The sequence below is a fragment of the Bicyclus anynana genome, chromosome 19 (assembly GCF_947172395.1).
Source record: "Bicyclus anynana chromosome 19, ilBicAnyn1.1, whole genome shotgun sequence".
Lineage (NCBI taxonomy): Eukaryota > Metazoa > Arthropoda > Insecta > Lepidoptera > Nymphalidae > Bicyclus > Bicyclus anynana.
Window position 1 is genome coordinate 13,492,870 of NC_069101.1, and position 13,953 is coordinate 13,506,822.

At 32.2% G+C, this 13,953-nt stretch overlaps 1 protein-coding gene and 1 long non-coding RNA gene across 2 annotated transcripts in view; one reads left to right on the forward strand and one right to left on the reverse strand.

Moving 5' to 3' along the window:
* Positions 1-13,672, reverse strand: part of LOC112054811 (sialin) — an 84,243-nt gene extending 70,571 nt beyond the window's left edge. The window contains exon 1 of the mRNA XM_052887468.1: positions 13,440-13,672. The gene's annotated coding sequence lies outside the window, so the exon portion shown is untranslated. The remainder of the gene's footprint in view (positions 1-13,439) is intronic.
* On the forward strand, positions 7-6,547 carry LOC128199172 (uncharacterized). Its single transcript, XR_008251843.1, has 2 exons — positions 7-528; positions 620-6,547. It is a non-coding gene; the product is annotated as an uncharacterized LOC128199172 (long non-coding RNA).
* Positions 13,673-13,953: the final 281 nt, after the last annotated feature.

Genomic DNA, 13,953 nt, shown 5'->3' on the forward strand with positions numbered 1-13,953 from the left:
GAAAATAAAAAAAAAACACTTTTAAGTATTTCACACGTTGCAAAAACAGAATAAGGCACAGTTACCTCGATATTATATCGCCTGTTCGGAATGTAGCACTTATGTGGTGGCATGCCTTCAGGTTTTAGAGGACAGTGGTCGGTTTTTACAGATATTACACGTGAATGAAATCGTAAAAAAACAAGTATGTAAGTAGCTACGAGTATGTTATCGTTTGTATGGTATCAATATAATTATGATATAAAATTAAAAACATTTTTACCCTGCCTGCTTTTGAAGGAGCATATGTGTGAAATTTTCATATTACGATTGTTAGATTTTTAATTATTTCAATAATTATAAATACATAAGACAACATATAAAAACTCCTTCTTCCAGATAAATGTTTTAATCTGTACTGTTTATTAATGATAATGGTTTTATTCTGAGGTTGGTAAGGTATTGTGATATATACTCTATGTAAAAGAGGCGAACATGCGATTATGTGGCGTGAAGTTTATTTAATTAATGTATTATCCATCTACCAAAGTAACGATTTGTTTAAGAATGAGTAATAAGTTATTTGAAATACAGTTTATACATTCCAGCTTGTGTTATTTTATTCCTTTGCTTTTATCAGAAGTGAGAGTACCTACGAACACGATGTCATTACCTACATTAAAGTCGATCTACAGAAAGAAAATGTAACGGCATTTAAATGAAGTGTGAATTTGGGAAACAGTGGTTTACATTACGAGAAATGCGATAAAAATCATACGTGTGTACAACCATTAAGTATGTATACCACTGACGGCTATGGGACGCACGCCGCACTGGTCCCGGTAAAAGTATTTATGCGATGTCGGTTGTCGATGCTTACAATATCTAACAAGAATGAAGAAACGTAAACGTAACACACTTATACCATGTTGACGATATTTATGAGCAAAACAGTCAAACAGTCCAACAGCACTCATAAGAGGATATTATTTGAAAAACTGCGAGAGAACAGAGAAGAACGTGTAAATTAATAACAAAATACAAAGATGCATGTGTGGTGTTAGCTGCAGAGTTATATGAGATGGAATCCTGTTGGTTTGACGGATGAGAAATACCAATGATGTCTAAATATATTAAACTAGGTGTCTGGTGAGTTTTATTAGTTTGATTAAACAGCCTCATAAATTATTCAGTTGTGACTAATATGAAATAAAATTACAAAGAATAAATAATCACTAGGTGAAACTAAGTATGGTTGATAGGTTGTCAGTTTGTCTGGCTTATTGTCAAAACATTTTTGTTAGATGACTATATCTAGGAAACCAAAATCATTTAAGTGAAAAGTACACACACACACACACACATACACACTGCTCAAGAAATTAACGTATGAAGACAGACCACTCTAGGGTTGTTAGGATGTAGGACACTGGCATAATGTAATATTGAGAAATCTTAATTATAGAACTACATTACATCCGTTGCTGACATGGGACTAAAATGAATTAACTAAAATATTGTTTTTTTTTGTGCCTGTAACTTCAAACTATACATTTGTTATATGTGAGTTTTTATGACTGAATAACATAAAAATTAAAAATATATGAAGTTTTATGTAATGGTTCAAGTATTATTTTAGGCCTTGATGTAGGTACCTGATAACAAGTTTTGAGACAGCTATTACAATATTTTCAGATAGGATTTGCTTAGATATATCATTATGTAGATTACTGTATGTACTTAATATAAATTTTTTTAAATCTTTTAAGAAATTGGATTGATAGATTTCTTGAAAAATAAATTTGTAGTTATGTTTGAAAACCTATTTAACTATTCAAGCGTTGACAACATGCCTTCAGCCTATTTAGTATAGAACAGTTATTAACAATCTGCAGCAACACAGTAAATGATTCTTATCCATGAATATTATTATATTCGGCTTATCTACAAGAGTACTAAGAGATATTATGATATTCATCTTAATGAAATCTTATAATTAATTAAATTGGAGATTTTTTTTTAGGGTGATATTAAAAAGTTACTTGTGTGACAATTGAGTAATAAATAATTAATTATAATAATATCATTGATCACAAATTGTCTTAGAGCCCAGTCTGTATGGACTTCAAGTAAAGAGACACAGATTGCCATAAATAGGTTGTAAAATATTTGTCTAAGACATATTTTGACAGTTTTGTGGGTGGGTGACGTTGGGCTCTCTTTTCATTAATGGTCATGTGCAGATGTATAGATTCTACATACAAGTAAATTAACCATACTATTGCTGTTGTTTTAGATTCAATCAATCAGTTTATTATTTGCAGATACACTAGTGTATTTAATCCATGTCTCATTTGTTTATTTCTAGCATTTTATTAGATTGCAACATTTTGTATAATTATGAAAATTAGTAATTATTATGGGGTTGTGGTTAGAATTATATATTCGGATGGTTACAATGATATGTGCATAAGGTTTTAACTAGGGTATACTAGTACACTAAAGGTAAAAAAAAAAAAATTAGAAAATTCCTTGGCCAACATATTAAGTGGTATAGGTTTTGAATATAGATTTGTATTGGGTCCTTAGGTAGTCAGTACATTTGTGCATCTACAAAGTGCACGCCACCGAGTTGTTGGTACCTGCATGCAACTGATGGGTGGTCTGCATCAAGTATGAATCAATATAGAGACTTAAATCATTACATCAGTAAAATAATTAATGGATATAACCAAAAAAAAAAAAAAAAAAAGAAATTTAACAGAATTAAAAAAAAAAAGAATATACTAAAATTAATGAATAGGTAAAACCTCTGATAGCAAACTAGAGGTATATAACAAAGGGGGTGGTCTGGTCTAAGACAGGTTTATGCTACTATTATTACAAAAAAGGGGGTAGTCTGAAGATAATTATACAATACATAGTCAAATATCATCTTTTCTTATCTAGTGATAACTACTAGGATTGGATTACATACTAAAATTATTACAATCATAAATCGCAATATTTTCAAGAAGTCTTTATTATCATTAAAAAAAAAAAAAAGCATTTCTTTAAGAGAAAGAGTCTTTTGTCTGAATTAAAGTAAATTGATAGATTAACACATGTTTAACATTTTATTTCATTTTATGTACCGGGTCTAAGGTTCATTCAATTATAGACTGATTTTCTCTTGGATGCTAGGTATGCTAGTTATGTTAAATTAAATTATTTGTCAAACAAGTATGATATTTATCTGAACGATTAAGTGACTGAGCTATGTGATACTGTGTGAAAATATTTGATTACAGATCCGAGATGCATGGATATTGATTGATGAATATGGGATATATGAGATTCTCATGATAATCATTGGGTTGAACACAGCCCTATTCGACAGTTGACCCAAATCACAAAGATGAGAGAAGTTACACTATGTATTGATAACACACGATTTAAATTTAGTATTTTTATTTATGATATGATGATATTATAATTATGTATTATATTGAGAGTTATTAGTTTTGATATCATATATACAAATATTTTAAATATTTGCTCACATCCATGATGTTATTCATTAATTATGACTTACTGATGACGATTTGTGTTTTGGTAAAATTTTAATATAAGGATAGATGTATTACACAGGCCGACACGATTTTCGTTGTCCAAGATATAATTATTTTTTTTCTACTGATTTTGTAGTGCTGATTACGAAATCAGACCTAATTTTATCATATCACATCAGATTTTTAGTAAAATTAATATATTCGCTAGTTTTGATTTTTCAGTGAAATTTTCGAGTTTTGGCACTCTTTCTTTGAATTAAGCGACCTCTCATGAGAAATTACTTCAGTTATAACAACGACACACCTATTTGTAACGCGTTTCGTGGAAATAAGCTGTTATAGTGCCTTTGTTAAAAAAAAAATATATATATATATTTTAGTTAATGGTTTTTTTTGTTGTTGGAAAACGTCTGATAAACATAACGTCTTCTATAAAGTGTCACAATAGTCCAGATATATTTTGTTACATTTGTTGAAACTTTATGATTCTAAGCAAAAACTGAAAAATTTGTGGAAAATATGTATAATAAATATGTAGCTTATTTTGACTTCAAAATACAAATAAAATCGTGGACTCTGCAGTTTGTACTAATCGTGTTGAACAATTAAGGCAGTGGACACTGGACATACAGCAAAAGACAATCTCTACCTTTTGGTACTACCTATGATATAGTGAAAGCAAGACAATCATACAGATATTGTTATTTTTGCTGTATGTTAGAAGCTTTTAAAGTAAAATTTGTTTTCCTTTTTGTAAAAAAAATTGATGTGATAGATTAATTGTGCAGGTATTTTTGTGTTCAAAATACTATAAATTACTGATAATTTTTACTGAAATCAAAACAACGTTCAAAAAGTATTCATTTGTCGGCCGGTGTTATCGATAATATTTTAGATAGTATTATAGTATAGTAGTGTTATGACGACTAATATACCGTTATTTGTTTTGTGAATGATTATGGATATATTTGTTGTATAATAATTTCTCTATTGATTATTACACAGCAAAATAAAATAAATCAATAAATATAAAAAGATTCCAACGAATTGATAAACTCCTTTTTTTTGAAGTCGTTTAAAAATGTATGTATATGTATTTATATCTGATTTTATATTTTGATTATCTTCTATCACATGTCATCTGGAAGTCTAACACGATCATGAAGTCCTGTAACTATATTAGTTCTGAACTTGATGGTGAGGGGTTCGGTGCAGATGCCATTAATCGATGATGACGAATTTGACAAATATAAATAATGTTTTGAAATGATGAAAATAGATAAGTTGATTGACAAAAGCTTCACATGAACATTATGTTTATTTATAATATGTATCACTCTTATTCTTATTTAACATTTTTATGATAAAAGTATATAGAAGAAATCAAGAATTTCATTATAGTTTCATTGGATTCTTTTAAATAACTTATGGGATGCTGTGTGATAATTAATTATAAAATTTTATTGTTAACATTGTTCTATTTATAGTTGATATTATAGTAATGTCATAATTTCATGATATTCTTGTGTTGTTTGGGGACAAACTTTTAGTAAGGATGGCCGAATATTAGAAGATAAAGACATTACATTTGTAAATATTACATATCGTCTATGTACTTAATGCTTTAAATTAATCTACTACTCTGTCTAAGTTAATTACAATATTTAATAAGTCTCTGTCTAGAGTAAAGCTCCCTCTTGTCATCTGGAAGCTCAGACAAATATTAGAAGATAAAGACATTACATTTGTAAATATTACATATCGTCTATGTACTTAATGCTTTAAATTAATCTACTACTCTGTCTAAGTTAATTACAATATTTAATAAGTCTCTGTCTAGAGTAAAGCTCCCTCTTGTCATCTGGAAGCTCAGACAAATATTAGAAGATAAAGACATTACATTTGTAAATATTACATATCGTCTATGTACTTAATGCTTTAAATTAATCTACTACTCTGTCTAAGTTAATTACAATATTTAATAAGTCTCTGTCTAGAGTAAAGCTCCCTCTTGTCATCTGGAAGCTCAGACATACATAAGACCTACCTCGCTAGATGTTGTTTTTCGTCAAAGTACATGATTTACTTGTATGATCTAATGCGATTATAAGAACTGTCTCAGTAGAATCGAGGTTTCATAGTTATAACTTTATATTAACATAACTTTTAGTTTAGTTTAGGAATGACAAAATGACAGACAATTTTGTCATGAATTTGGGTAATTGGACTGAATCTGGAAGTGATTAAAGATTGAATTTATTTCAAATTTGTAAAAACAAGAATTAACATACCAGTTTAACTGAATTTAAGTGTTTGGATTTTTATCAATAGAATCACTATCAAAATCTGTATAGGTCTGTATTCACAATTTGTAAATATTGAATGAGAAATCTGTTAAACTATAATTATATAATTCTTAAAGAATAATTAAATGTATTGTAGGGTGTTTCAACATATTGTTAAATCAAGGTTTAAAATTAGAAAATATCTGTAATGACAAAATTGAATTTTACTACTTGTAAATCAGTGAATTTAGCAAGTAGTAATAATAATAGATTAATTGGGACTCACTTTTGTTATAATTAGAAATTATTGGAGAATTAATGAGTTGTGGTAATAAACATAAATTAAAATTTTAAATACTATGAGACATAGTTCAGTGAATCTTTATAATAATGTAATGTTAGAATTTATTTGTGTTTACAAAGTTTGAGGACAAACTTGTAGTCAGTATGGCCGAATGTTAGATTTTTAATTATTTCAATAATTATAAATACATAAGACAACATATAAAAACTCCTTCTTCCAGATAAATGTTTTAATCTGTACTGTTTATTAATGATAATGGTTTTATTCTGAGGTTGGTAAGGTATTGTGATATATACTCTATGTAAAAGAGGCGAACATGCGATTATGTGGCGTGAAGTTTATTTAATTAATGTATTATCCATCTACCAAAGTAACGATTTGTTTAAGAATGAGTAATAAGTTATTTGAAATACAGTTTATACATTCCAGCTTGTGTTATTTTATTCCTTTGCTTTTACGATTAAAGGTCCGTTTATATCTACAGACACAGTGCGTCACAGACAAGTAGCGTGGCAGACACCCACAGACACGTAAAGTCCTTTTCGTGGAAGAAGTGCCCAGACGCGGCGCTAATGTCTTAATGGCGCCCATTGTCATTTGGTAATGGCGGTCTTATTATAACATTACATTATTTGTAAGGCGCTGTCAATTTTAGTTTAGGTTTCATGAAAAGGACTACAGACACGAACCGCACAGACAAAATATTCTTTTGCGAATACTAGCCGGGCGCGGTACGTGTCTGTCAACGTCTGCGCGGCTGTGTTACTTGTGTTGTTGATAGATATAAATAAATAAGTCAATAAAAGAATATTATTTTGTCTGCCACGGCACGTGTCTGGCACGCTAAATGTCTGTAGATATAAACGGACCTTTAATGTCAAGAATTAAGGTTCCTCGTTTAAGGTAAAGCCTCGTTCATAGTCTCAAAAAATACGAAACAATATCTTATGCAGATAAACATCAAACAATTTGTCACGTTCAGCTCTACGGGAAACAAAAAAAAGTAGTTTTTTATTAAAACACAAAAAAAACACCCATCGATGATGATTTAATTAAATGTGGCTCACGGTCTACTGGTCAATTACCGTTCATACTGGCTTTTATTATTTTTTTTTTAATCGCGAATTCGCCTTTTTTGCGAACCGTTAAGTACGCGAGACGTTTCGATTTACGTTTGGCGCCAATAAAATAACGGGGCATTCTTTGCGTTCCATTTCGCGAAAGAATAATTAAAATTTATTAGAGTAGCACTAACATCTGACATGCCATCAAATGTTCGCCGCTACTGTGGACTCGCGAGATATTTTAATCGATTTTTTTCAATGCATTTTGATGACTCGAATACTTGGAATCAAAACATCGATTTTTACGATGGACATTATAAGTTATTTTAATCGATATTCTTTCGTTCCATTTTTAATTACGTCTTTGGGTAAAGTTGCAGTCTTCGTCCATACTCACTAATAAAATTATGCGAAAGTAAATCTGTATTTACTTTTCACAAGCAATTTTTATTTTTCTAAACCAATTAACCGGTTTTGATAAACTTTGGGCAAACAGAAAAATGTGACCTTGGAGAAGAATTTACGCTACTTTTGGCGCGAGAGTTTTAATGTTATTATATTATCTCTAAGTACAAATATTATAAAGAGGAATGATTCGATTGTTTGTTTGCATTGAAAAGGCTCCTAACTAGGCAAAACTACTAAACCGATTTGATTTGAAGTTCTTTCACTGGGAAGCTACGCGAGCCCCGAGTGGTGCTATAGGCTATATTTTATCCCCGTAGGCCGTATTCTAACGGGAACGGGAACTAAGCGGGCGATTATTTCATACAGGTAAATCTACAGGAATAAATATGCTTTAATCCATACTTATCACAACGAAAAATCGATTATGTTTGGTTATAGATCGTGACAAGACAATTATTTTCTTACATACCTACTTGATTTCTTTTTTTTCTTAAGAATTAGGTACTCTATTTAAGAAAAAATATAATAGCGGTGGAAAGTTATTATAGACGTTGAATAGGTACCAAAGATTTTTTAATTATTTAAGTCATCCTTGATTCTTTGACCTCGCTCGACTTTTTAGCGGTTAACCCTAAAGTTATTAATAAACACATGTGTTATATAACTATTAATACATCTTAGCTATAGTATATTATACACGTAGTGAAGCCAGGTGCGGTCAACATTTCGTGTTCTATCCTTCGCACATATTATAAATATTTTTGCGTAACCTTGATATTACAGTTTTGTGACCGGTGCGTATGCGAAAATTATTTGTACCATTTACATCTTGAGGAATTACAAATAAGTACTACCACTATACCATAGGCCTTAAACGATGTGTACTGAAATTCATCAAAAAATCATTCAAAAAATCACAAATCATTATCAACCCATATTCGGTTTACTGCTGAGCATGAATGTCTCTTCTCAGAATGAGAGGGATTTGGCTAATAGTCCACCACATTGGCCCGGTTTGAATTATCAGACTTCACACACGTAGAGTATTAAGAAAACACTCAGGTATACAGGTTTCCTCACGATTTTTAATTTAATTTATACAAATACGCGTGTAAATGGGCAGTCCATATAAAAAAAGATTGCCATCAAAAAAATCAAGATAGCTCTGGAAAACTTGGGATGTTTCCAGGGACCACCGGTTAAGAACCACTTAATTAGGTTAAGGTTTAAGTTGTCTTCGTCGTCATCAACCCATATTCGGCTCAATGCTGAGCTCGAGTCTCCTCTCAGAATGAGAGGAGTAAGGCCAATAAACCACCACGCTGGCAGACTTCACACACGTAGAGAATTAAGATAATTCTCTGGTATGCAGGTTTCCTCACGATGTTTTCCTTCACCGATTGAGACACGTGATATTTAATTTCTTCAAATGCACACAACTGAAAACTTGGAGGTGCATGCCCCGGACCGGATTCGAACCGACACCCTCCGGAATCGGAGGTAGAGGTCATATCCACTGGGCTATCACGGCTGTCTAAAGTTAAGTTGTCTTACCTCAATATTTAATTGTGTGTTTTATAAGACTACCACATTATTCAACAGACACACAACAGTTGTAAAACAAAACATTCGGCATTCTATTTAAATAGCTCCAAGGCTAACCATCGCGTCAGGGGCGTCTCAATGATCGATCGACCAAATTGAAGAGCAAGGACGTTTTTTTCGCACTACCCACATGTAGGCGTGTATTGTGTTACACGTTTTCCTTAATCGAAATTGTTCATCAATCTACATCGTAATAATTACAAATTTATTAATTCATTATGACTATACGGTTTGGCATGTAGGATTCAATGAATAGACTTGATGAATTACGATTATGTTTCATAAATTATAGGAAGGGATTTGAAGTTTAACCACCACGATAATCATATGTGGGTTGATGGACTTCATCGTCATCGATAACAATTATTCATATTCGGCGCACTGTTGAGCACGAGTCTTGTCTCTGGATAAGAGGGCTTAAGCTAATTGATGATGAGTTCCTTAAAGATAAAAGCGCTTGGAGGCCATTGGATCAGCTTCCACCTTCACACAGGAAATAAAACTATAAGAAATTGTAATTGTTATCAATTGTAAATTATAATACTGTATGACTTTTTCAAAAGAGCAACTGTTGAGTTTCTTGCCGGTATCTTCTCAGCAGAACCTGCCTTCCGAACCGGTGGTAGAATCTTTACAAATAGTCAACTGACGTGTCAAAAGTGCTTGTAAACTGAGCCTACTTGAAATAAATGATTTTTGATTTTTTTTTTGATTTTTTTAATAGTTCGCCACGCTAGCAAAACGTGGATTAGCAGACTTCACATACGAAGAGAACTGAGAAATTCTCAGGTTTCCTCACGTTGTTTTTGACATCCGTCACCGTTTGAGACACGTGATATTGAATTTCATGAAATGCGTATAAATGAAAAGTTAGAAGTGCATGCCCCTGACCGGATTAAAACCTATGCACTCCGAATTTTTGTATTTAATGAAAATAAATGTTTATTCAATAAATAGTCATCGTTATCTGGAAAAAATTCTTATTTTATTTTATCACTATGACATGTTTAGTTCCTATCACAATCTGTTTTTTGCTGCATATTACTTTTACAAAAGAATGTCGATGTTTCACATCTGCCATTTTTTATTAATTAACTGCATAATATTTTGTCGCGTAAAGTAAAAGGAACGAAATGCAACGGCGCCCGTGTGGCGGTTACAAACGATGAATATTCTACGTGTTGCTCGGTTACTTAGCAGCTAGGTACATACTTTCTTCAGATAGCATTACATTTACACAGGGTTAACGTAATACATGCAAATCTGTGATTGTTTTAATGTATTATGTATTTAGTACTTGTTTATGTATTTATGTACACGAATTTTAGGGTTATGTACCTTAAAGGGAATTAAATAAAGCTAAAGGTCGGTGGCATGCACAGGCAGTGGAGTTCATAGAAGTTGCAGGGGCACCCCCAGGGGATCATTCTAACGCTGAGATGTAGTTTAAATTAGTGAACGATGGGGGCGGGAAGAGGTCCTTGCCGTTATGGTGGTAAACGAGCTACGGCCGATGTAATTGTAAGTAAAAAAAAGGCCGAGCCAATTTGAAAATACAGGGTGTAACTAATTTACTATTGTTTTACATTTTAGCAAAAAAATATAGAATGTGAACACTTTAATTTTTTCTTTATAAATTGTAAATTCAGGATCTTCCATACATTTTTATTAGCAATTTTGTAACTACAAGGAGTAGACATAAGGTTTGTACGAATTTACAAACCTCGTTAAGTGTACAAGTTTTTAAAAAAACCGGTAAGTACACGTCAGTTCCAAAAATCTTTGTTATTACAGGTAATATTTTTTTATAAATCAGGTAATCGTAATGAAAGAAAAATATTTATTGCACTCAAAGCTTCTTCTACAAAATAAACAAAATAATATTTATAAAAGTATTATCACAATATATTGCTAATACAATCCGTAATGTTTACCAATAATCAGATCTTTAAAATTTTAACTGCAGCAGCTCCAGCGTTGAAATAACTAATTCACGACAGAAAAATTTGAAAAATCCGAAAAAAAATATATAATTTAGTCATGGTCACCATAGGGATTTTTCCAAAACTATTTAAATTAGTTTTAGATAATTGTGTGGTGTATTTGTGTTTTATCCATTAATTACGGGGCACCCTGTATAAAATTCGAAACTGTCCCGAGCTGAAATTGAACCAGAGCAGAGGTCGTCAAAAGTGTGTCATGCTCCTACTTATGTAGGTACCAACTGAGTCTGACGTCATCAAACGTCTCAACCTTCCTACCATAAGTAGGCTATGAAATTTGCATCATGATGAGGTAGCAGATTTTAAGAGTGCCAAGAGTCCAGACCCTCAATTTCAAAAATGTACTTAACTATTATATTTTTCTCAGTATATCATAGTGTCTCAAAACGATGAAGGATAAATATCGTGAGGAAACCTGCATACCAGAGAATTTTCTTAATTCTCTGCGTCTGTGAAATCTGCCAATCCGCTTTGGGCCAGCGTGGTGGACTATTGGCCTAACCCCTCTCATTCTGTGAGGAGACTCGAGCTCAGCAGTGAGCCGAATATGGGTTAATATGGGTATGGGTATATATTTTCCACAGTATAACATGAGAAGTCATGTTGCCAGTAGCTAGACCCTTAGCTTCCACGAAGCTGATGGACGAAGGACATGGTTTCTCAAATTAGGTAGGCGAGGAAAATATGAAAACTTTCGTTACAGACGGTAGCAGAAATGTGGAGATCCGCAAAGAACCAAAGTCACCGACATACGAGTAGTGTGCGAGTCGCAAAGCTGAAGTGGGCGAAGCACATAGATAGAAGAGCCGATTTGGGGTCCCAAGATGCGGGAATGGCGACCCCGTACTGAGAAACGCAGTGTTGGTCGACCCCTACCAGGTGGACTGACGACAGACGAAGACTAGCGAATCGCGGGGTTTCGCTGTATGCAGGCGGCTCAGGATTGTGACGTTTGTAAGTCCCTACAAAGGGCATATGGCAGGGAGGTAGTTTTTATTTGGTGGGTGTCCGCTAAGATCGGATTTTGCGATAGGGCCGGATTAAAACGGTCTAAGGGCGGATGAAGTCGCGGGCATCTACTAGTTGTAGTATAAATGCAAGTTGTTGTATTATTCGAAGTCTACAAAAATTCCAATTTTAATTGAATTGATCTGAATAAATAAATGAATTATTGAGGTCTCTTTACACATTACGATTTTAATGTATTTGTTACGAATAATTATAATATATTAATACTTACTGGTACTTAGTTTATTTACTGTTACAAATTCTGATTTTATAATTGAATTAGGGAAACTCGCAATGTATTGTATCTTGCACCTATTACTTAAAATAATGATTAGTGACAATATCTAAGATAAACTGCTGAATAATACTACTTACTACTCTGCTGTACCTAGGGTAGCCAGTTTGGCCTGACATTTGGGTAAAAAGGCCGGACTGCCTATATTATTGAGGATTTTTAACCGACTTTAAAAAGGAGGAGGTTCTCAATTTGATCGGTATTTTTTTGTTTACATCAGTATTAGTAGGTACAGAGATTTTTTATATAAAATTAAGCATTCATGATTATTACCGTAAATTTTGTTCCCACTCACTAGTCGTTCGCTAAATGAAAAGCCTAACAAACCCGGACTAGCCGGACACCGTTTATTTCGGCCGGACACGGATTAGAAAATCCTAACTATGTCCGGCTTTATCCGGACACCTGGCAACACTGTGCCGGCTTTACTTAATCTATTCAGTTACTCATATACAGTGCACCCTTCATAAACTAAACCACTACAAACATTTCATTTTATACCCTATCAGTTAAACATTAAAGTTTAAGATTGTACACACATGGTTAACAATACGAAACTTAAGCCACCGGTTTACGCGCCATCTGTTTCGTCGAAATACGTCTCCTTAAATAATAACTTGTGATAAAATTATTTTTGACAACGAATTTTTAATATTTATGCTGTGGAAAATACATTTTGTACTATTGAAAACCTACCGGTTAATATTAATACACTATTTACCAATAATAAATAATAACTAGGTACGAATACTTGAAAATGGTCACAAATTACAGGTTATTAAAAACAAATATAAACAAAACATTAATTAAATAAAATATGATTGTCTGATAACCTCAAACTGTTATAGTATAGGTTGGTCTATTAATAAAATATAGTACATTTAACTAAAAGTTAAATTTTATAAGTCAGGGTTTGAAATTAATTGCAGTTACTCACCGTCAAATTTTATTTTAAATCACTAAACTTATAAAACACACAAAAAAATTAGGCTACACACTAAAATAAACTTACACTTACTACGAAAACAATCTAAGGATAAAGCTAGAGCTTCACTTGTTATTTTTAAATAATAAATACAATATTTAAAATTATTAAACTACGTGAACTCGAGCCGAGAGTTACACACAACCTATACCGACAAGCGCAGAAACCCGACTGACGCGCCCTCGTGCGCTCAAAATACTTTTCAATGGACCCAATGGAGTGCGTTCCGTTTTCGATAAAGGTTTCATACAAACTTGCGTGTTATACTTTTTAAAAATAAACCATTATCTTTCGCAGATAATTATATAACAATAGATTAATATACAAGTATTCATGAAATACAAAACTAAGTATCAAACATAACTTTACAAGATAAACTGTAATAATTTCAATGTTTTTTTTTAATTTTTGTACCACTATCATATTATAACTACATTACAAGACAGTATAAAATTCACTTGGATTT